Source organism: Humulus lupulus, chromosome 1, assembly GCF_963169125.1.
Source record: "Humulus lupulus chromosome 1, drHumLupu1.1, whole genome shotgun sequence".
Lineage (NCBI taxonomy): Eukaryota > Viridiplantae > Streptophyta > Magnoliopsida > Rosales > Cannabaceae > Humulus > Humulus lupulus.
Genome location: NC_084793.1, coordinates 89,809,678 through 89,835,096, shown reverse-complemented (window position 1 = coordinate 89,835,096; position 25,419 = coordinate 89,809,678). Strand labels below are relative to the sequence as shown.

The 25,419-nt window shown below is 43.7% G+C and overlaps 1 non-coding gene across 1 annotated transcript; it reads right to left on the bottom strand.

The window, feature by feature from the left end:
- Window positions 1–22,204: 22,204 nt before the first annotated feature.
- LOC133813047 (small nucleolar RNA R71) lies at window positions 22,205–22,311 on the bottom strand. Its single transcript, XR_009884093.1, has one exon. It is a non-coding gene; the product is annotated as a small nucleolar RNA R71 (small nucleolar RNA).
- Window positions 22,312–25,419: the final 3,108 nt, after the last annotated feature.

Sequence of the window (25,419 nt, the reverse complement as noted above, 5' to 3'; positions counted from 1 at the left end):
GGTGTCGGCTCTGGTACATGGTCAGAGTTCATGGGAGCACCTCAGCTTTTGTACCCGGTCATGACTCCACTATTTACCTTGTACGGGTGTCAGAGACGTGGTGGTGGTGTAGCCACTCTTCGTACCATTCCCAACCGCCACTACTTGTCGGGCACAGGTGTCAGGCCCGTCCCCTGATCCTAGCAGGCATGTACGTACCCCTTTTGAGGTACCTTGTTCGTACTCTTTTTGTCTCTTGTGGGCCACCTCGACCACTGTCATTATGCACGCGAGGCCTTGGGACGAGATCCATTGGGGCATGGTTGTCTCACACGCGTAGCTCTTTGGGAGAGGCCTTCACGAGATGCCGAGAGGGTGGCACAGCCTCGCAGTTGGGCCAGGACGAGGGCCTCGCACAACCGAGGCAGAATGGCCTCGCGTGGGTGAGGCGGCAGGGATACGGACTCGTGGTTGGGCCTCAGGTGTGGCCTCGCGTGGACGAGGCGGCAGGGACACGGCCTTGCGCCTGGTTGCGGTCGAGCGAGGCGGTGGCTCTAACACTCACTTAGGCCTTTATGGGACCTTAGTGTGCATCTTTGATCTTTTAAGGGCGTGGAATATTGAGCATCCACACTTGCCCCCCAGTCTAGGAGAAGACCTTTTGGTGCTCTTTTAGACTATTCTCCTTGATTCTTATAAATAGGCCCTCACGTAAGGCTTATTATTTACACCTTACTTCCTTAGCTTAGTGGTTCCTAGACCCTTATTCCTTTCAAGAGGTAAGGGGTTCAATCCCCCACATCCTCATTTTTTTTTCCATAGTTTCCTTCATTTTGTTTTTTCATTTTATTTTCATCATTCATTTTTTTTTTTTACATATGAGCTAATTTTTGGTATGTCTATTTGGAGGCTAACACATCATTTTTGTTTATTTCTGCAGACACATGCTTTCGACCACTTAGCTCCTTTTTGACCCTGCCGGCGCGTTTGGCCCTCGACCTCCTATAGACCGTGACTGCATTCTATTTTTCCTGCTTGAGGTATATTTTCTTTTTTCCTCATACTTATTGGGTCCAAATTAGCATTACTCGGGATGGGGTACTGTAACGCCCTGGATAGCCAAGACCATTACACAGTGTACTTATAAAAGTGCAGGACTTGCTAATCAAGTCATTAATTTGAAAACATGTTTCTAAACATGTGAGATCTATGGTTAAAAAGGTTTTGGTCTCAAAAGACTCATTTCATATATTTAAACATTGGTAAACATGGGATCCCATACAAAACAAAGTTAAGATAAGTTTACAGACTCCCAAAAGTACATAAATAACTGCTAGCCATACTAAGGCAAAACAGACGGTCTTTAGGTTCCTCGTCCTTGCCTAGACCTCAACCGTGGCGGCCGAGCACCTGGCTATGTACATTCCGCTCGCTGAGCTCTCCAGTCAGGGCTGATCTAACTTGCCCTTGCCTTTACCTGCACCACGTAGCACCCGTGAGCCAAGGCCTAGCAAGAAAACGTCACAGGTAACTCAAACAATAACAACAGACAAATAGCTCAGTAAGCATGTATACTTATCAGATAATCCACAACAGATAATCAACATATATAATCCAATCCATGATACATTCTATCACACATAACATTCATATCACATAATATTCAGGGCCGACGACTTAGGCCGCACCCTCTGTTTAACTCACTGACTCTGGCCCGCTTAAACCAAGCCCAGTGCATAATAAGCTGTCCTCGGATACCAGTGTCCGAGCCGCGCCCTGTGCGCTAGTGAAACCCTTGGGACCCTTAGGCCGTTGGTTCACTAAATGGCTTGCATGGCATAATACCATCTTTTCAAGCTTCCACAATAGGGAGCCCTTAGTCCCGTCACATATATTCAATCGGGTGCAGTTTTCTTACCTTTAGTGTGTACGATTACCGAATTACGAGCAACGCCCCTCAAGCACGATTCGTTCCCGAGCCTAAGCTTTTATCACCTAGCCACAACCAAAACATAGGGTTTCATAAATAATCAAATATAGGTTTCTAGTTACAAAACTAACTCCTGAGACTCCTAATTCCGCCAAGCACGGTGGTGAAACCAAACCTGAGCACACTAGACCACCTCCCCATGCTTAAAACCCTCAAAATCTCAAGTGTGCAACCAAGGGCTGCAGCCCCCTAAGCCTAGCCGTGGCCCTTCCTCAAAAAAGAGCCCACTCCCTCACTGAACCACACACGCGCCGTGGTCCTTGCTTTGGGCGCCGCGGCGCGCCCCCTTGGCCGAGCCCCCTTGGCTTCTTTGCATGCTAGGGCCGCAGCGCTCTAGAACAGAGCCACGGCCCTCCCCTTCGAACCCAGATTTTACACCATTTTAAAGCTCAAAACCTTACCTTAAACCATCCCAAAACTCCCCAACACTTAACCAATTAATTCCCAACCTCTTTAGCATGATCTAAACAACATAACTCCCAAGAAAACACAGCCAAACACACTCCAATCTCTTCCTTCCAATTTCTGAAACCCAAGTGCTAAAACACTCACAAACTAGCCATCAAGCTCAATGGAAAACCTCCAAACCAGGAGTAGAGACTCACCTTTGCTATAGTATCACTTTGCCAAGCTGTGACCAAGCTAAGCTCCCAAGTTTCCCCTCTTAATTCTGCCTTAGAACATCACAACTAAACTTGTTTCAGCACTTAACTAAAACCCAGCTAAAACTCATAATTCAACCACAGAAAATAGAGTTAGATGCTTACCTTAAACCTTGCTTCAGTTCCTTAATAAATCCCTGAGCTAGACCTCCAAATTCTCACCACCAAACTCAGAAATCCCCACTAGTTTCCCTTGGTTTCCTTTGTGTTTTTCTTTGTGTTTCCTTGAGCGTGAGAGAGAGAGAGCCTAAGTGTTTAGTCGGTTTATTTTTCTTCTAAAGGCTTCCTTAAGTCTAACTTATCTATTAAGTTAATCCCGAGGCTCGGGGTGCTGGAACCGTCCCCGAGGCCAAAATGGTAAAATCCCCCATTACTCCCACCTAGACATCCTAACCCCAAATATATCTCCATATATTTATTTTCATGTCCCGGTAACCCAAATCACTATCCACCATCTAAAAGTACCCCCCGACTTGTCCAAAGTCAAATCTTAAACCCCATTGTGTCTTTTCCCGCTATCTGACACTAGAGTCGTCTTGAGTCGTGCTCAACGAACCTGTCCACATAATAATGTGGTTCTCACATATATCACATATCATATTTCCACATAATACAATCAATTATCATATAAACAATATTAAACACATAATTACTCATTAAATCACAATTATTCCAGCAATGCCCTCCTGGCATACTAATCAAGGCCCTTAAGCCTTATTAGCGAATTTGGGTCGTTACAGGTACCTTGGCCTGAGCTTGCAGTGAGTTTGCCCATTTGCATGCCCCTCTTCTTTATAACCCGTAGTGAATCATCTAGGGCGTTTGCATCTAGATGTTCTAAGCCCATTCCTTTGTGTTTTGTAGCCATCCCCTCATTTACACGTGAACCCCTTTTTTCTTTCAGGACGAGGCCTCATGGCTAGTGATGGTCCGTTTGACATACCTCCGGGGGTTGAATTTATTGACCTGTCCTCAGACTCAGAGTGCCCTGAGGAAAACCCTCACCAGGACTATGACTCCTTAAGGCAGGCCCGTATCCGCCATCTTGAGTACATGGCTGAACTTAGGTGTAAAATTTGGGTGGTGGAGAGCGAAATTGACTCGGTGTTGAGAGGAGACGGAGCACCTTTCCCCCCAGACCTTAGTGACCATGTAGCGAGCCTTAGGGTGACCCTTTTAGATTTGCAGAGGGAGTTGGAGTTTATGGAGGGACACCTTCTGCCTGAGCCCTCCAGCCCATCCTCGCCTGATGACTGTCATGGGGCTGCCTCCGCTTCTCCTCAGCCCCTAGTCTTGGTTTTTCCTAGCTCAACACTTCCGCAGTCGCTCCCTCGATGGAAGACTCTTGCTAGAAAGAAAAAATGGAGGGTCAAGGGTTCTGTCTCTTCTTCACATTTTTCTTTTGATTTTGCAGATATGCTGGGGGCACGACGACAGGTGGCTTCCAATGAACCAGAAGATGCTCCTTTACTGGCAACCGAATTGGTGTCGCGTGTGTCCGAAAACAAACTGAGGGACATTGTGGATCACTATCGCGTCCCTCCTGAGTACACGTTATATGTTCCTCAGGAGACATGCCGGGCTGACAGTCCTAGGCCCGACTTTGTGGCCCTCAGCGAGCACATCCTGAAGGCGGGTGGTACCATCCCGTTACACCCGTTCTTTATTGCGGTCCTCAACTACTTCGACCTTGCCCCGCTTCAGCTGGCTCCCAAAGGCTGGCTGACTTTAAGCGGCCTTTTCGTTGCATTTACGAAGCTATTTAAACGCGCTCTTACGACGACAGAGGTGCATTTCCTCTACAACCTCATGCCCCTTCCCAAGTCCAAGGGCTTTTACTATCTACAAAAAGCCAACAACGAGGCCTTTTTGATAGAGGTCTCGGTGTCTAACCCGGGGTCCTGGAAACAGGACTTTTTCTTCGTGGTAGGCCCCCTCTCTGTCCGCGAGGACTTCCGGGCCACTCTCAGAAAGTACCCTGAGCATCACTTTCTCTCTTTTACTTTCTTACAACTTATTGTTTCATGACTTATGTTCATATCGACCATGGCGTGTATTATGCAGAGAAATTCACCAAACCCACAGTTGTCGGGTCGGAAGCGAGAGACATGAGAACATTCCTCAGTGCTGACCCCGCTATGAAAAAGGCGGTGTGCCTATTCACCGTGAAGAATCTGAACCGCCATAAATTGTCCCCTGTCTCGGACCCCAAGTTGTTGTGGACCATCTCTGGGTCCACGAAGATGAAGGGGGGCTTGGCCGAGCCTTGCTCAGATGACGATGAGGATGAGGAAGAGCTGAAAGAAGCCCCCCTTGACCGTGGGGGATCTCACCAGCTGCCTCCGTCTCCTGGGGGATGCCCTCCATGTGCCTCTTATGTTCTGGACATAGCCCCTCATTCTCAAGACCAGCAGGGCGTTCCGGGGTGTTATGTTTTCCCTGACCCTGAGGGCTATGACGCCTTCACTCAGGCTCCTCTCGACCCTGGACCATCGGGGACTTTTTTCCTCGATCTTCTGGAGCCTCCCTCTGATCTACCGGGGCCTCACTTTTCCACTTTCACCGCACCCCCTCCCGTTTCAGGGAGCAGGTCGTCTGTCCTCACCCAGCCAGGTGCCTCTGGTGCAGGTGGGGAGCCTTGGGTGACTCGGATGGAGATGTCTTACGGGCAGCAGTACATCCAACTTGCCTCAGGCCTCCCCGTATTTGACTGGAAGGATCTTGGGAATGTTGCTCTGCCAGACCTTGGGGAAAACCTAAGGCGCACCATGGCTTGGGTGAGTTCCTGCACCTCGCGTCGGCCCTATTATGTATAGATATACATGCATTATTTTTTTTTCTTGTTACTTATTGTTGTTGTCGTTAACTTTCTTGTGCAGGCCTATTCCGTGGCTCTGCGGTTTGCTGACTTGTCTAGCAACCTCTCCGTGTCTACTACTGAGAGGGACTGCCTCATGGCCTGGATCCAGGAGCTTGAGAACACTCGGGCTGATCTGCAAAGGGTCCGGACCAAACTTGCTGACTCGTCGAGAAGGAAGCTAGAGGCGGTTGCTAAGGCCACAAAGCCGAAGGACCAAGTTACCAGCCTGAAGAGCGAACTCTTGGCAACCAAGGCTATCGTGGCAGCATCGCAGGAGAGGGTTACTTATTTAGAGGCCGAGGTCTAGGCTACCAGGGCCGAACTCCAGGCTGCTAGGGCCGATGTCGCCTCGTTGCAGGAGAGAAATGCTTCCTTGGAGGCAGAGAAGGCTGCCTTTGAGTACCAGTCCATAGATCGCACCCTTTACAGCGTGTGGAGGCAGAACCCCAATTTTGATTTTTCTTCTTTCGGTGAGCACGCCGTTGCTCGAGCGGCCATGTGGAGCGCCCGTGGCAGGAAGCCCTGAAGTTGTTATTTCATAACTTTTGTCAGCTAGCACGCTATGGGTGTATGCTCTTTCTTTCTGTTTGTGTAAATCTTGTACTGTCTTCAAAAATTTCTTTTTCAATGTATATATACATGTGTGGCTATTTATCCCTTATTCCACTGCATTTGAGGTCCTTTTGAGCCTGTATGATGGGGTTTGGTTGGTTCCCTTCTTTTATTTACCATGCTGGAGGTCCTTTGGAGCCCATGTGAAAGGGTTCACTGGGACCTCTTTTGGTGCCTCTTGATTACTTCTATAAGGATATTTTGACCCCTTGGGTCCTAGCTATCCTTTTATATATTCTTGCACGCACTTATTATTTTTTGCGAGAAGTGTCCTTCTCATCATTATTCATAGTACTATTTTTGCAAGGGTCTCTTTTAGGACCCTTTTTGGCTAGACGGCTTGGTGGTTGCTCTAGACTTATTAGTGTTGTTACTATATATATATATTTTTTTATTTTTTTATTTTTTTGTTGTAAGACCCTTTGGCCTCCTTGATGTTCACAAGGGTAACTAATCCTTGTGAACCCAAGGGATGCCTTGCAAGGTCCTCTCCCTGTTTTCTATATATAAGGACTTCACCTATGGCCCCGATATAAGGGGTCCTTCTGGGACCTCCCGTTAAAGGGTCCTTTTTAGGGTCATGTTCCCTTTTGGGTCCTCCTGATGGAGGGCCCTTTTTAGGATCCTCCTGGTGCATATGGTCCTTTTTAGGATCCTGGTGCAAGGGGTCCTTCTTTGGATTCTCCTGCTTGTTGCTTGCATTATCTTCACATGCCACTTCCTCCTGATAGAGGGCCCTTTTTAGGATCCTACTGATAGGGGGTCCTTTTCAGGAGCCTCCTTTTTAGGAAGGCAAGGGGTCCTTTTTAGGATCCTCCGTTAGAGGGTCCTTTTTAGGAGCCCTTTTTAGGTCCCCCTTGCTAGCTGCATGTTTTTGCCTCCTGTCCTGCCCCCTAAGTGTTTGGTGAAATTTATTTCAGCAGGCACTTTGGCTGATGCCCGCGTAGCGAAGAAAAGTAACACATGAAGTTGCAAACAGTTTCATTCATAGCATGCGGTTTACAACCAACCTTGTAAATAAAAGAGTTACATCTAACTAGGAGGTTACCTAGGTAGCCTCTTTGATTCTTACTTACTTAAGCTAAAACAACAAGGAACAAACTAAACATAGGTTCTTTTTGTACTGAGTGCCGAAGTCTCGCTGGTAGCACTTCTCGAGATGATCTAACTTGTGCGGGTCTAACTTGTGCGGGTCTAACTTGTGTGGGTCGCTCCTTCATACACGACCATTGCCATCGGTACAGATGGTTTGGTGGCTGTGCGGAGGGACATGTTATAGCATTCCCTCGCTTCCTTCTGCTCCCCTTTCACGCATGCTACTCCCTCGGGAGGTTTGGAACTTCATAGCTAGGTGATACACAGAAGTGATCGCCTTCAATTCTCTCAGAGAGGGTCTCCCTAATACCGCATTGAAGGCTGAGGCGCAATCCACCACGACAAAGTTAGCCATTACGGTGGTTTGCCTGGGTTACTCCCTCATGGTGAGGGCTAATTCGATTGCCCCCAGGGGCTGTATCGAATCTCCCATGAACCCATACAGAGACGTAGTGTAAGGCTTTAAGTGACGGAGGCTCAATCCCATCTTTTCCAGCGCTGGTTGATACAAGATGTCCATAGAGCTCCCGCTATCCACCAAGACCCGATGTATTCTCATGTTAGCAAGCTGGGCAGTTAGCACCAGGAGGTCATTATGAGGGAAATGCACCCCCTGCGCATCTTCTTCAGTGAAAGTTATCGAGTCATTCTCGCCCTTGAAGCTCTTCGGGGGGCGTTGTTCCAAACTTAAAATGCAAGGTGGTGGACTTCGTCTGGCCTCCTTGGCGTACTTGTCTCGCCCCTTCCTTGAATCGCCTCCGAATCTTGGTCCTCCAAAGATGGTCCTGACCTCTCCCTGCACTTCTGGGGCCGCCCCTCGTGCCCGCGGTGGGGACACTCCTTCTTCTGGCCTCTGGTTCTCCTTGCGCACATATCTGCCCAAATGTCCTCTGTGGATGAGTTCCTCGATTTCCACCTTCAAATGGTTGCACTCCGCGGTGGTGTGGCCGATATCCTTGTGATATTGGAAATTCTTGCTCGGGTCTCTTTTAGACCGATCTTTTTTTATTGGCGGGGGCCTTTTGAAAGGGACCTGGTTTTCGTTCGTAACAAAAATATCCTCTCTCGCGTGGGTGAGGTCTGTGTAAAAGGTGTATGGGCTCTGTATGCGCTCATCAGAGTGTTGGTGCTTCCGGGGTCGATCATCCCTCGTTCCCTCATAAACCCCCTTCATCTTTGCACCGCTTTGGTTTTCCCAGGCTAAAGGTTTTGGGGGCGATGGGCCTTTTCCATCCTTGAGGTTCTCGTGACCATCCTCCACGCGAATGTACTTTTGTGCCCGCTCGTAGAAATCATCCAAGTCTGTGACCTCTCTCTTGAGAATGTTATCCCATAACTTGCTCCCTGGGCGTACTCCCGTTGTGATGGACATTTTCAGCTCTCGGCGGGTCAGGCTCCCTACCTTAGCTGCCTCCATAGTGAACCGGTGGATATAGCTCTTCAGAATCTCGTTTCCTCCTTGCTTCACATTGGTGAGGCTGGTGCCTGGCATCATGTAGTCTCGCACGGCGTGGTGTTGCTGGAGGAATTCATCAGAAAGTTGTTGCCAAGATCGGATGGACCCCGGTCTAAGCCTCTTGAACCATTTGTATGCAGGTCCTCTTAGTGTGACAGTGAAGCAATGACATCTCGCCCCGCTGCCAATTTCCCTCAGCTTCATCAGGTCATTAAATGTATCTAGATGATATTTTCGATCTGTGCTTCCTTCGTAGGGGGGTATATGGGGTTCTTTAAAGTTGGTAGGGGGCCTGATGGCTTGGATCTCCCTGACGAAGGGTGACTCATGGTCGAACTCCTCCTAAAAAATTTGACCTCCAGAGGTGGTGACGATCTTGCTCTGCAGGCTCCTCATTTCTGTGTCCAAGTCTTGCTTCCTCTTGCTTAGAGAGTCCCTCAAAGAGGACGGGTTAAGATCCGCCTTTCCCTTGCCCTCTCGAGGCGCCATAGGGGGCGTGGTCCCTTTACCCGCCCTCTTTTTATTGAGAACCTCCCGTAAATCCGAGGGTGCTCTTTTAGAGGTGACCTCGTCCTCGTTGCGAGGGGCAGCGTTGGTCCTTGGCTCTGGTTTCTGGGCCTGCTTCGGTGGTTCAGGATGTTCGCGTTGCTTCACTCGAGGGGTGTTACTGGTGGAGTGTCGGGTCCTCCCATCATCTACTGGTACGGTGGTCTCTACCCTCTCCCGACCTTTCTCCTTCCGCCTGGGGAAGGTCACACTTGACTTACCCTGCAATAGGCCATTCAGCACCTCTTGCATGTGTTTCCAGGGTGGTCTCCAACCTTTGGTTCTTACGGTGGAGCTCACGTATTTCTTCTTCATAGAATCGAGATTTCGAACTCGAGCTCACGGAATGGACCCGGGGATGCTTATCGTGCCTACCGTAGAGGAGCCCAGGTCCTGCCGGCCGGAGTTCGGTACTTGTGGTGGTTTAGGGAGCGGGAACTCGTTAGCATTTCCCGGTGGTGCTCTTGGAGGACTCTCTACAGACGGGACGCCCGGTGACGAGGCCTCTCTATCACCCTCGTGGACCTCAGGGTCCCTTGGGGGCTCCACCTCTCTGGGCGGAGGGAGATCCTTCATGGAGGCCTTCAGCTGGACTCCGTTAAGGTGGACCTCCACCTCTCGTGGCTCCCTGAGTCGCTTTGAACGTCTTGGCATTTCTTCTTGCTGGAAGTAATGGTAGAACAGTAGCTTGGAACTTAAGTTCCCACAGACGGCGCCAAACTGTTGACGGTGAGAACTCGTCAACTAAGTTAAGTTGGAAAGAATTGCAAGATAAAGATTATCAATAGTAAAGCCTTAGAAATTTAAGTATCAAATCTATGAACAATGGCAAAAGAACAATGGTGAAATCAGTTCTTCATTCACTATGGTGCACTTGCTACAGTAAATTTTCCAACCTCCTTTCAGGTGGGGTTAGAGTTCATTTTATAGTGGGCTCTAACGGCCCTGGGTACATGGTGGTCCAGGGGACCAGATGGTACACGAGTACACTAAGAGGAGAGTGGTTCCAGGGGTAGTGGTGTGGGCTCTGGTACATGGTCAGAGTTCATGGGAGCACCTCAGCTTTTGTACCCGGTCATGACTCCACTACTTACTTTGTACGGGTGTCAGAGACGTGGTGGTGTTGTAGCCACTCTTCATACCATTCCCAACAGCCACTACTTGTCGGGCATAGGTGTCAGGCCCGTCCCTTGATCCTAGCAGGCATGTACGTACCCCTTTTGAGGTACCATGTTCGTACTCTTTTTGTCTCTTGTGGGCCACCTCGACCACTGTCATTATGCACGCGGGGCCTTGGGACGAGATCCATTAGGGCCAGATTGTCTCACACGCGTAGCTCTTTGGGAGAGGCCTTCATGAGATGCTGAGAGGGTGGCATGGCCTCATGGCTGGGCCATGACGACGGCCTCGCACGGGCGAGACAGCATGGACTCGCGTGGGTGAGGCGGCAGGGACACGACCTCGCAGCTGGGCCTCAGCGCGTGGCCTCACGTGGACGAGGCGGCAGGGACATGGCCTCGCGGCTGGGCCTCGGGCGTGGACGAGGCGGCAGGGACACGGCCTTGCGCCTGGGTGCGATCGAGCCAGGCGGTGGCTCTAACACTCACTTAGGCCTTTATTTAGGCCTTTATGGGACCTTAGCGTGCGTCTTTGATCTTTTAAGGGCGTGGAATATTGAGCATCCACAGGTAGTCTACACTTTCTACCATAAAACATCTCCTATGGTGCCACTTTATTAGAGGCAATGTTCATTCCAGGACCCTTAAAAGTCCAACATGCATGCTCTCAACATGTCTTCCAATATCTGGGTAATCTTCTCTAGCTTACCATCAGTCTGAGGATGATAAGCGATACTGAACCTCCGCTGTATATTCATTGCCTTCTATGAATTTCCCCAAAACATGGAAGCAAATGTGGGGTCCCTATCTGTCAGGATAGACCTCAAAGTCCATTAAGGGCTTACTATCTCTCTCACCTTGAGATCTAAATACTAGTCAGCTGTATTGCTCGTTCCCAATGATAAAAGTGAGCTGATTTTGTATACCAGTCCATAATGACCCAAACCGAATCATGCTGTCCCACTATCCTGGGCAATCTCACTACGAAATCTATCGTGATGTCCTTTTACTTCCACTATGAAATACTCAAAGGCTATAATGGCCTTACTGGTTTCCGACACTATGCCTTGACCTACTTCCAGGTCAGGCACACTTTGCCACATACTCAGTTACGTCCCTCTCCATCCCAGGCCACCAATAAAAAGCTTTCATATCCTTGTACATCTTCATGTTGCCTGGATGTAGAGAATAAGGGGTCATAAGAGATTCATCCTGAATCTCCCATTTAATTCCAGTGTCCATCAGAACACAAATCTGATCCTTTATACCTCAATAAACTCATGCCTGACACTATATAGTCCTTAGCTATTCCAGCTAGGACATCCCCTCTAATCTTTCCCAACTGTGGGTCACTCCACTGTTTTTCTTCAATCCTCTATAAAAGAGTAAACTTAAGCATAATGTTGACCAACTGGCCCACCAGCAACTCTATTCCATCTCTGGTTATATTCTTCAACTGGCATGAAGAATAGGCAATCGCCTTTTCTGTCTTTATAAGGACGTAACTTATACCAAAATATCATCGATAAAGACAGTCACAAACCAATTTAGATACTTTTTATAAACCCTGGTTATTTGATCCATAAATGTTGTCAGTGCATTAGTGAATTCAAATGGCATGATTAAGAACTCATAATACCAATATCTGGTACAAAAGTAGCCCTCGGTATATTATTCTCCCTGATCCCCAGCTGGTGATAACCAGATCGAAGATCCACCTTGGAGAATACTGTCTTATCCTGTAACTAAACCTTTCGTTCCTTCAGCTCTGCTAGGGCCATTCGGTATGGTTCCCTAGACACTGGCTCTGTCTCTGGTGTCAACTCAATAACAAATTTTGTCCCTCTTTGTGGCGGCAATCTTGGTAATTCCTCTGGAAACACATCTAGGAATTCATAGACTAACCTAGTCTCTTCTGGTCCCACTGGCATGACTGGGTGGTATCCACCACACTAGCCAGGAATCTTATACAACCTCCTTGCAATAGGTCACTAGCCCTTAATGCTAAAATCATTGGTACGCGGGGTCCATGCATAGTGCCAACAAATACAAAGGGGTCCTTACCATCAGGATCAAAGGTTACCATCATTTTCTTGCAATTTATGATTTCCCCATACTTCTCTTAATCAATCCATACAAAGAAATCATGTTAAAGTCGGTCATAACAAACTCTACTAGGTCAACTGACAACTTTCTGTTGTCTCCTATCGTTGACAGTAATCTAACCCGTCTCTTGGATACTACAAAATTCCTTGCAGATGATGTCTTCACATCTGGCACACTTTGGATATGTCCTCCAGTTCCAGTTGTCGCTCTGGCGACCAATCTGTACACCCCGTCGCTCCTATCAGAGCTAGAAGCCAACACAGTATCCGAAGCTTTCCTTTTCTGGTCACTAGGGCCTCTGCCCCTACCCGATCCTGTAAAGGGAGGTTCCATTCTCCCGGTATCCCTTTTGGTCGCACTCACGCGCCAAATCTGGTTCTCAGTGCCCTCTATGGTAGGGGCTCTTTTCACTACCTGAGTGTATGCCGTCATTCTAGGTAATGTTGTGATTCTAACATCCCAGGCTATCATAGATTGCAACGTCTGAAGGAATCTTTCCTTCCTTGTCCCATCGGTGGACATCAAGTCTGCAGCGAACTTGGCTAATCTATCAAACCTAAGTGCATACTCTGCCACTGTCATCTTACATTGCAGCCATTTAGTGAACTCTTTAGCTTGTGCAACCCGAACTACCTCATTATAACACTGTTCATTGAATTGAGTTCTAAACTCTTCCCAATCCAAGGTATTAATGCCCTTATTCGGGGATACTACCTCCCACCAGATTCGAGCATCCTCCCAAAACATATACGTGGCATAGGCCACTCTCTCATTGCCCACCATCCTCATAAAATCTAGGATGGATGTGACCATGCTCATCCACTACTCTGCCTTGAGTGGATGTGTGCTACCCTCGAAAATTGGAGGGTTCTACTTCCTGAATCTTTCATATAACAACTCCCAACGATTCTCTATCTCTGGTTCCTGTTGCACGACTGGTACTGTTGCAGTGGGTGGGGCCTCTGGCACAGCATTCCTTGCTAGAACCTGTTGTTGCCTCAACTGGCGAATCTCTTCTTCCTGCCTCTACAACCTAGCTTGCATATCAGTAAGCACCTGTTGCCAGTTTTCAGAAGATGGAGGAGGGGTCTGACCCTAATTATCATTTTCGGCCAGTATTCCCTGGCCGACTTGCAGATTTGACTGGCTTGGAAGCATACTTCCAAACGTGTACCTTGTTGTAGTAACCAATTTGGCCAATTAGGTAGTAATAACTAAACCTCTTGCTGCCCTGCGGCTCAAGACCAAACAAACAAATGTTAACACTCAACAATCATGCTAGTAAGCATGTCAATCCATATTCATATCAAAACATGGTGCTAATAAGCACTTCCTAACATTTATAAACAAGTAACAGTGCTAATAAGCATTTTCTAGCACCCATAAATAGTTAAGGATGCTAATAACCATCTTCTGACATTTACAGAAAAATATAAATGCTAATAGGCCTTTCTTTAACATTTAACAATGCTAATAAGCATTTCCTAGCATACATGTCTCAATAACAGCGCTAATGAGCGTGTCCTAACCTACATGTCCATACAACAATGCTAATAAGTGCTTCCATTTGAATCCATAAGCGATGCCAATGCTAATAAGCATCTTGATACTCTCACACATATACAGTCATCCTAATAAGTATGGCGATTCATATTCATGCTCCAACAAAGTACTAATAAGCACGTTTTTACCATTCATATACATAACATAATGCTATTAAGCATTTCTAACATTCAAAAGCAATAACAATGCTAATAAGCATTCCTTTTAACATTTTCAGTGTGTTAATAAGCATATCTTGGCATACATGCACATATAGCAGCGCTAATAAGCGTTTCTGACCTTCAAAAGTAATAATGATGCTTATAAGCATTCCTGTAACATTTACAAGTGACTTTTGTGCTAATAAGCACTTCTTTAACATGCATACAACAGTCAAGGGCCAGACCCTATCAAAATAGCTCATGCTTTCTATTTAAAAAATTAGGTAAGACATATGTACTTCATTTTAGCAATTGCACACATAACTATATTAATAGTTACTGAAGCCTGAGTCGAGCATGTATTTGACAGCGAGTGTACATGCCCAGTCCATCATCAGGAACCCTTAATCCTTGGCAACTCTGATACTAAGTTGTAACGCCCTTCTAATTATGCTCTATTACCACATGTGTTTAAATTAGTGCGGGACTCGCTAAACGAGTCATTTTACAACATGTGATTAAGCCCCTAAGGGTTCATGTATTAAGAATTTTGGTCAACTAATAAACATTTTCGTTAAAAGAAAACTTTAGTCTTTACATGGGATCCCAAAATACAAGTTTAAAATTTTGTTTACAACTCAGGGATTACAAAATAAGCTGACCTAAGCGGAAAAACAGGGTCCAACCCTAGTTCCCCTGCGATACCTCAGCCGTGGTGGTCGAGCAGACTGCATATGCACACATCGCCCCTAACACTCTCTAACTCATGGCTGGCCAAGGTTCTCCTTATCCTTACCTGCACCACAAAACCCCCGTGAGCCAAAAGACTCACCAAGAAAACACATTAGCAAATTCATTTAGTCCACAGAATATAACAACATGCTCAACAATAATAACTGGAAGGAAGCATACACACTATACTAGTAAGTGACCATAGGGTCACACAAGTGCATGTCACAGTCCCATTCATTCCTATGGCATCCGGGCCAGTCAGGTGCATAATGCACTCCTGTTCATTCCTATGGAATCCGAGCTAGTCAAGTGCATAATGCACTCCTGTTTATTTCTATGGAATTCGAGCAAGTCAAGTGCATAACGCACTCCCAGGGTGGCCTAGCCATAACGGTCTGGGCTCAACGCGCACAATGCCAATCACGGCTCATAAGCCAAGCCTTGCGAACCCTTCACTCATAAGTCGAGCCTTGTGAACCTTCAACTTATAAGCCGGGTCTTGTAATCCCTCGACTTATAAGTCGGCCTTGTAAACCCTCGACTTATAAGTCGGGCCTTGGAAACCCCACAACTCATAAGTCGAGCCCCTTTTTATCCCCCTGCTTATAAGTCGGGCCTCTTTTATTCAAGTATACCCTCAACTAGCAGGCCGAGCTTTTGGTTAGGTACAATAGACAGACTTCTGACTTATCAGTCGAACCTCCCAATTGGGGACAAACATACACATGCTACCTTTGTCATACACATATTCAACACAATATGACGAACTTACACAGGTATACACATGCATAATTATAATTATGTTCATTAGTTGGGCCTGAGCCCTAATCATGTTTACATTTAACAGTTGGGCCAAGTCCCTATCATATTACATTTAACATTTGGGCCAAGCCCCAATCATATTAGATTTAATAGATGGGTCGAGCCCTAATCATAATACATTTGAGAGCTGGGTCGAGCCCTAATCATAATACATTTGATAGTCGGGTCGAGCCCTAATCATAATACATTTAATAGTAGGGTCGAACCCTAATCATAATAATTTAATAGCTAGGAAGAGCCCTAATCATAATACATTTAATAGCTGGGCCGAGCCCTAATCATAATACATTCAACAGTGGGGCCAAGCCCTAATCATATTACATTCAACAATGAGGCCAAGCCCTAATCACGTATCTCACGCATCGGGTGCAACTTTCTTACCTTTGGTTCAAGCACAAGCAAATAAGCAAGCAAGCACGGCCTCCGAGAATGACCCTCTCCTGAGACTTAGCGATAACCTAGTCACAACCCATATATAATATCTTATCAACATTAGATTCCATAAATGAATCCTGGGACTAATCCTGTGCTTTGGGGACCTCCTATTCCACCAAACAGGGCGGCGAAATCGTCCCCTGAGCCCCTGGGCAAAAACCCAAAACATTGGATTTTGGGGATCCTAAAATTTGGCCTAGCATTGCAGCGCAGCCCCCCAAGCACCGCGGCACACAGCCAAGGCTCCCTGCCATGGAACACCCCTATGTCGTGGCTCAGAAGAACAACACTGCGACGGTCCTTTGTACACCCAAAAAAACTGGGTTTTTCCTGTGTTTTCTCCAAACCCAAACCTTCAAAATAACCCCAAGGTTTCCCCAAAGTCCCAAATGAGTCCCAAATGCATTATTACAGAACATATACATCCCAAACATCCCAATAACTAACTGAAATCCAAACCCAACCTCAAAACCCATCAAGGTTTAAAAGTCTAACAAAACTTTAACCGCCAGAAATTAAACTCACAAACAGAACGAATCCTTACCTCCAATAGCTGAATCATGGCCCCAAGTTACTCCTAGATTGATCCTAGACACCAAACCTTCAATTCCCAAGCTATGTTTTCTCAAATACTTCAAAATTCTCAAGTCACCAGAGAGGGAGAGAGAGAACTATAGGAGAGATAAAGAGTGAGAGGTTTTTTTTTCTGTTTTTCTGAGTGTTTCCCTTATTTTCCATTGCATTCCAAACTAGCTGAGTCAAGCCAAGGACTATCCAAAAGACCTAAACATCCTTAACTCAATTTTTCATCTCCAATGCTAACAGGGCACTTTGGTCAATTACCACCATTCCCTCTAGTTCCTAATAAACTCAACATTTCCAAATAAATCCCAACTATCTTCAAGTAATAATCATTTAATCTCCCATTACCCGGTAAACCTCAGTAAAGTGAAAAATTACCAAAATACCACTAGGCTCGCCCCAAGCTGGGTATTTTACCCCGTTGTGACTTTTCCACTAACTAGTTCCCTAGGGAATTTGGGGTGTTACATGCGTCACTACCCTGTTCTTGGGGTGTCGCGGCCCTCCTAAACCCAAAGGTTAGGTGCAGTTTCCTAATGCGAGGTCGGGCCGCGACGTTTGTTCAATGAGAGGAGAGGCTGGGGCCTCTGACTTGGGCGGGTCGCGACTTAGATGCTTGGAGCCGTAGAGCATAATGGATTTTGGGCCTTGGAAGGGTTTGAGTGTGAGAACTCAAACCCAAGGGCTCGGGATCGATCCTACTACACAATTTAGTAGGATTCGATGTCTCGAAGGCTAGGACTCAGTCCAGAAGCCTTTATTTACTAGTTTTTGATGGGATTCTATACTTTGTTATGACTAGGTTATCACTAGGGGGCTCGGGATCAGGATTGTGCTTAAGGGGCATTCTTATTTTATATTACACTCGGACTTGAGGTAAGAAAACTACACCCAATATGTGATGTCCATGATTATAGCTTGGTCTGAATGTTGAATAAAGATTCGATTAGCGCTTGGACCCCTGTAAATGTGCATGATTATGATTATGCCTGTAAATGATTGATTAATCATGTTGAATGCTCTGTATATGGATATTTATTATATAATGAATACATAATTGAGAAAAGCATTGACTTATGAGTCATGGACGGCAATAGCGCGAGCACTAGTAGAAAAGCATTGACTTGTGAGTCAAGGGCAGCAACATTGCTTCGAGCGCTGGTCGTTTTGGATAGACCTAATCAAGAGTCCATCATATTCCTGTCTGACCCAAGGGTCATGGAAAATTAAGAGCCAGGTACGCTGGACCAACTCCAAGGCTGGTTATACAGAGAATAGGACAATGGGCCTCGTGGTGACTTATTAGTCCCATATCCTAGGGTGCTAAGCCCTAGTATGATTTATTAATCATGTAACTTGGGCAACGGGCCCCGATATGATTAAGTTATTATTTAATTAGGGCATCTGTCCCCATATGACGCTGTAGACATTTATATGAATGGTACGTATGCATGACTAGGGTTATTACTGCTAGGCATGCTTATTATGGTTTGGTAACGTATTATTAACTCCGTATGAGCACGTTTAAGTTTTCTTACTGGGCCTTGGCTCACAAGTGCTATGTGGTGCAGGTAAAGGGAAAGGAAAGCTGGACTAGCCATGAGTTGGAGAGCTTAGGTGGTGATGTGTACATATGTGACTGCTTGACCAACACTACCAAGGTTTCTCAGTGGGACTAGGGTTAAACCCTATTCTTACCACTTAGGTCGGAGGGTTGTTACTTTTGAGTTGTAATTACCCTTTTGGAACTATAAACAACTTTGTAAACATTTATTATGGGATCCCATGTACAACTTAACGTTTTAATGAAATATCCATTCCTTTTGACCGAAATTTTTAACCCTGGATAATTAATCACATTTAGATGCACGTTTATTGCCAAATGACCCGTTTAGCGAGTTTAGCACTATTTAAAATACACAGTGTAATAGTCTTGCCTAAACAGGGCATTGCAACTTGGTATTAGAGAGTGCCTAGGTTAAGGGTTCCTGAAGACGGGCTGGGCAAGTACACTTGCCACTAAAGACAAGCTCAACTCATGGTTCGATAACTATTTATGTGGTTATGTGTTTAACTGCTTAAATAGGATATAAATGCCTTATTCACCTGCCTTATTAGGTAGCATGAGATATTTTGCTAGGGCCTATCCCTTGACTACTACATGACATAAAAGGATGTAGTTATTAGCACTGGCATTGCTTGTGACTGCAAAGGAAATACTCATTACCGTTGTTATATGGACAAGTAGGTCAGGACACGATCATTAGCACTGTCATAGATACATGTATGTCAAAATATGGTTATTAACATTGTTATTTGATTATAAATGCTAGTAAATGCTTATAAGAACTGTTAAATATTAAAGAAATACATATTAGCATCATTTTTTTAATCAGAAGAAAAAAAGTATATTTGATAGAAACTGTTGTCCTTGCTGCTGTTGTCTATTATATTTGGATCATTAGAAACTGTTGTATATTTGATCGTTATTCTATGTCTGTTTTGAAGTTGGACTTTTTGATTATTATGGGTCTTAAAGCGATGTTGTTTAGGTTGGTTAGGTCGAAGCTTAAAGCTACTGAGAAGAGGATGTTTTATTACATTCAACATTTGTAATGCTGTTTGTGGGTCTTAGTTTTTGGAACGGTTGGTTGTAAATTGCTTTAGTGCATATTAGCATCATTATTGATTATGACTTGGATATGAACATGAATCGACATGCTTATTATCATGACTGTTGAATGTGAATGATTATTTGCTTGATCTTGAACCGTGAGGTGGGAAGAGGTATAGTTATTACTACCTATTGACGCGATTTTTCACCAACAGTAGATTAAGAAATCAAATAGGTAGAATAGTGCTAAATTATAAATCGTAATTAAAAAATAAGAACTCTCTCAAACAGATACAAATTTTACGTGGTTCAGTAGTTAAAATCCACCTAGTCCACGAGACAATGTTATAGCTTTTCTGTCTCAATTCCCGTATAGTTTTAGTAATAGAAAAATGGTCATCCCCTTCCTTGTCCATTTTTCCAGATATTTATAGGGGAATTTCTTGTACATGTTTGGGTAACCACGTGAATAAATATGGTATACATTTAATACAGATTATTCCCATTTACATTGGGATATAATTTGATAACAGATTGGAATATACTCCTACTATCTCGAATAATAAATGATAGATATTCAATACAGCCTAGGCATAAATGAGCTTATAAGGAGTCTTCGAATTTTTTGTGATCCTGCAATATGTGATATGTCCAGGTTTCCAAGAGATAAATAATTCACCGGAGCTCGTGTTCAAAGGCTATCTGAACCCTAGCTCGTTGTAAGCTCAGAATACCCAAAGTTGGATCTATCCATTATAAGTCTTGAACTCAATTATTATCCCGAGAGGAAATCTGATAATAACATGTATATCGTGTACGAACTGGATTGATGATAACCTAATTTTAGTGTCGTTTTAGAATGTGTTTTTATGGTAATCTGGAGTCTTTATGTGTATTTTGTGCAAGATTACGCTTTTGTTTGTTTTTGTTGTAGGTTGGTGCGTAGAATCATGAGAAAATATACAAAGAAGAGAAAATGGTAGAAAAACGAAGCTCTTGGTGGTTGTTTGACTCAAAATGGTGCTAAGGATGAGTAAAAGTTAGTTTGTGATGAAGAAACGAGGTTGAAAGACTTAAATTGAGAAATAATTGAATTAGAGCCGCGACTTGAGCTTATAATTCGCGTCTCTAGGCAAGTCAGAAACACAAGGTTGCTAAAAGGAATTAATGTTGCGACTTGCCCTTATGAGTCGCGGTGCTAGGCAAGTCAGAGGACAAAGCGAGGGGGCAAACAAGACGCAGGCCGTGACTTGAGATGCCTGAGTCGTTGTGCCTGAAGACACAAGCAGATTCAAAGGGCCTTTCAAAATTGACACGGGTTGCGTCCTAGAGAAGGCCAAGTTGCGGCCTACCTATGAAAAACAACACATTTGTGATTTTTTTACTATAAATTCAGACTTAGGTTTTAATTAGGTTGTTAGGTAAGATTTTAATTACGTTTTTAGAGACTAATTTTGATTCTTAGACTAGTTTTCTGCATTTTTATATTTTTCTTTCTTCTTAAAGTTTTTGAATCTTATGTTTCTAAATTATTGTTTTGTTGATTTAGTCATGGCTAATATGAACTAAATATTTTTATCTAGGGTTTAATGTAGTCACTTGAATTTCTATTTAATTTAATTATGATGTTCTATTGATTTTTCTTCTCTATTCTAATCTATATAATGTTTCCTTAATGCTAGTAAAAACTTTATCAATATTTGCTTGATTTATGATTTTGATTCCAAATTCGAAAGATGAGAATTGAATATGCTATTGTTATATAGACATAGGTTACATATTGGAAGAAAGTACCTGAATGGCTTGTGTAGTAATTAGGTTTCCATGCTTAATGCCTACTATATGTTTAAGTTTATCATAGAAATGTAGAAAACCTGCATATATGATGAGATCTTATATCTTGAAAAAGAATAGGAATCGATTTATGTTAACCTGCTATTAGAATAGAAAGAAAGAAATTTCGAACTCATTAATGAAATTAGTAGAATGAAAAGTTGATGAAATTAACACCCTATGTCTTTTTAATAGTGATTTTCATATTTTAAATAGTTATTTTTGTTCATAGTTATTTACAATTTTCAAATTAAATTCATTCATATAAACTTTGTTAGCCAAATAGAAATCAAAGAACAATTATTGGTAATTGGTTAATAGTCTTTGTGGGAACAATACTCTATTTATCATCTATATTACTTGAATCGATTGTGTGCACTTGCGTGCATATTTTCACGATCAAGTTTTTGGCGCCGTTGCCGAGGAATAAATTGCCAATATCAAAATTAATTGTTGTTTCTTCTAATTTGGTTTCTATATTTTACACTTATTTGAATCGAGGTTGTTGTTTGTTTCAGGAATTATTGGTATGTGGGGAAGTAGACAAAACACACTCATACTGATAGTTCTTGAAATTGAGAGAACGTGCAGAGAAAATCGCAAGATATAGAAAAGGTTGGATTTCACCATGGCTGAGAACACAAATAATGGTGTGAAGAACAATGCAAATATGGGTAATGCAAATGAAGTCGATCCGCCATTGAGAACCTATGTACTCCCTACTATTACAGGGATACATTCAAGCATTCGTCCTCCTACTGTTAAGGCAAATAATTTTGAGATAAAACCCTCAATTATTCAGATGGTACAAAATTGTGTACAATTTGGGGGGGTTACCAAATGAGGATCCAAATCTCCATATCACAAACTTTTTAGAGCTGTGTGCGACATTCAAAATGAATGGGGTGAGTAATGATGATGTAAGATTAAGATTATTCCCATTTTCACTAAGAGACAAAGCTAAGAGTTGGTTGAATTAATTACAAGCCAACTTTATAGTTACTTGGGAAGACTTGGCTCAGATTCCTTGGTAAATATTTTTTTCTTACAAAGTAAGCCAGAATAAGAGGAGAGATTAATAACTTCCATCAGCTGGATGGGGAGTCTTTATATGATGCACGGGAACATTTTAATGAGTTGCAAAGGAAATGCCCACATCACGGAATAGAGAAGTGGCTGCTAGTTCATACATTTTACAATGGTTTGGGGGGAAGTACAAGGACAGTTATAGATGCAACATCGGGAGGAGCGTTTATGAGAAATAATGCTAATGAAGCATATGAATTATAGGAAGAGATGACCATGAATAACTATTATTGTCCTACTGAGCGTGAGAAGAAGAAAGTAGCAGGAGTCTTAGAGGTTGATCCAATTTCTTTATTGATCGCTCAAGTGGCATCTCTAACCAAACAATTGTAGCAGAATGATCTCGTCGCACAAGCATTGCAAGTACATAATGTCATGAGTTGTGAGATTTGCGGGGGACCACATTCTTATGAACAATGCCTAAGCACAGCTAGTTGCTCAACAGACGTGAATAATATGCCGTTGGAACAGGCATAGTTTATCAGTAAATTTTCAAGACCTGCACCCAACACCTACTCCAATTCATATACTACTGCATGTAAAAATCACCCTAATATGTTTTGGAAAAATAATCAAGGGTTACAACCACAGTATCTGCGGTACCCACCTCAACAACCCCCTAATCAATTGACTTATGGACTACATTCTAGACCTTATTACGATCCAAACCCACTCCCATCTCATCCACCACCACATCCTCCAATGAATACACCAGCAACACAACCTGAAGTACAACCCAACTTACTGAACCATTTCATGACTGAAACCAAGGCCTCTATCAAGAATTTGGAGACACAAATAGGTCAATTAGCTACAATGTTGTCTAGTAGACAGCAAGGGAATTTTCCTAGTACTATAGAGGTAAATCCTAAAGAGCAGTGTAATGCAATATCCTTGAGGAATGGGACTAAGTATGATGGACCTACAGTGGATGACAAGGGGAAGAAGACAGGGGATCAACATGGTATTAGTCCAGCACAAGAGGAGGCTAGTGAAGACCTTTTGAAGACAGAGAGGCCAAAATACACCAAGCCAACACCAAGGATTCTGTCTACAGTGAGAACTCATCAACGATGTTAGGTCGGAAAACTCAAAGCTTAGTAAGAAGTAACTAAGTAAGAACCTAGAATGGTCTTGAGGAACAATATGTGCAGATCAACAATGGAGTAAACATTCGTAAATTGTTTAATAGCCTGAGTATACAATGAATTTTCCAACTCCCCTCAATGATGTTGTGAGGTGCTATTTATAGGTGAGCTCTAATGTCTCTTGGTACATTGTGGTCCCGAAGAGACATGGGTTGCATATTCAGGCGGCAAGTTGTAGTGGTGTTGGAGGAGTGGTGGTCGACTCCAGTATATGTCAGTGGTTTGCAAAAGTACTCCTGCCTTGGTACTGTGCCGTACCTCCACTACTTGTCAAGTGTGAATGTCATAGACGTGCTAGGGGAGTACTTGCTATGAACCATTTTATCCCGCAAAGAAAATGGGAAGAGTCTCAACCTTATAGCATCATCATTGACCCCATTGTACTTGAAGTTATCACACAACTCCAAGAAATTTGGCAAGTGCATATGGGGGACTTCAGAAGGAAAATCACCAAATTGGACAGTGGATTGCACCATTTTCAAGATCGCTGGCTTAATCTCAAAATTATTGGCCTCCATAGCCGGCGGTCTTATATAGTTTTGTACTCCCGTAATAGTGGGCAGTACATAATCTCTCAGTCTCATTGCTGCAAGATTTTGAGCCTGACCTTGAACAACCTTGGGAACCTCATTATTCTCGTGATTCTGTGCCATCTCAACAGTTTGACGAGCTAACCTCTTGTTTCTTCTGTTGTGTTTGCAAGCCTTCTCAATCTCAGGATTAATAGGAATAAGACTATCTGCTCCTCTTCTGCTACGCTATAACAAAACTACCTGCAATTGACAAAGAAACGCAGTTGAAATAAGTTAGTAACAAGACAAAGAACAACCAAATTAGAAATAAAATTAATTAGACTAATATTGATAGTTTTTAGTCCCCAGCAATGGCGCCAAAAAACTTACTGCGAAATTTATTGCTACACAAGTGTATGTATAACGACCCAAAATTACTAATAAGGCTTAAGGTCCTTGATTAGTGTGTCGGGAGGGCATAACTGGATTATGAGTGATTTAAATGATTAAATGCATGCTTATATAATTATTTGGATATATGTGATGCATGACTATGTGTACTAGTATGCATGTAGGCCATGATTATGTTATAAGGGCATATTCGTAATTTTGGCCCATTGAGGGCATAAATGTAAATATTTGTGATAAATTGTTGAGACCACATTATTATGTGGATATATTTGTAACTTGTGACTCGAGGCGATCCTAGTGAGTGGTTTATCAGAAAAGTCACAGCGGGGATTTATATCCAGCTCGGGGTGAGTCTGGGGGTATTTCTGGGAATTTAGAAAATATAATTGGTGATTAGTTAGGTGTCGGGATGTAAGCGGTAATTAATAGGGGCACTCGAGGAACTAGCAGGAACTGAGAATAATGACCAAAATTCCCTTAGAAGGACTCAAAGGCTTAGGAATTATGGGAGGGCAAATTGGTCATTTTGTTTAAAATTAGAGATAAGTATTACTTAGCCTTTATACACTTAGTGTAATGTCTAGAATTTAAAGGAAGATCAAAAAAAGAAAAGAAAAGAAGAAAGAAAAATAGAAGTCTCTTCTCTCTCTCTCGGTTTGGGATTTATTCTCCAATTCTTGGGGCCTTTTGGAGCTGTGGTTCAGAGGAGGGCTAGGTCAAAGCTTAGTAACTGGGTTCTTGATAAAGCTTGAAGAATAGCAGAAGTTAGTCATCCAATTGAGGAAAATTTTAAGGTTCTTTTCTTGAATTTCTGGTTTTAGCTGAGATGGTTTTCTAAACTTGAGTTTTGGATGGAATCAAGGGGGATAAGCTTGAGGAAGTGAAAGGCTTGAGGCTGAAAGGATACTAGAGCAAACCTCGGTTGAAATTCTCCATTGAAGGTATGAAATTATAACTTTAAAGTCCTGAAGTTTATGTCATTTTCTATTGAGTTTTGAGCTTAAAGCTTAATCATGGAGAATTCTTTATCTTGGGGTGCATGTGGTTGATTTTCATATGGTAGGGTCTTATGGGATGTGTTATAGATGTTGGTAGGCTTTTTTTGGGATATGGTTGA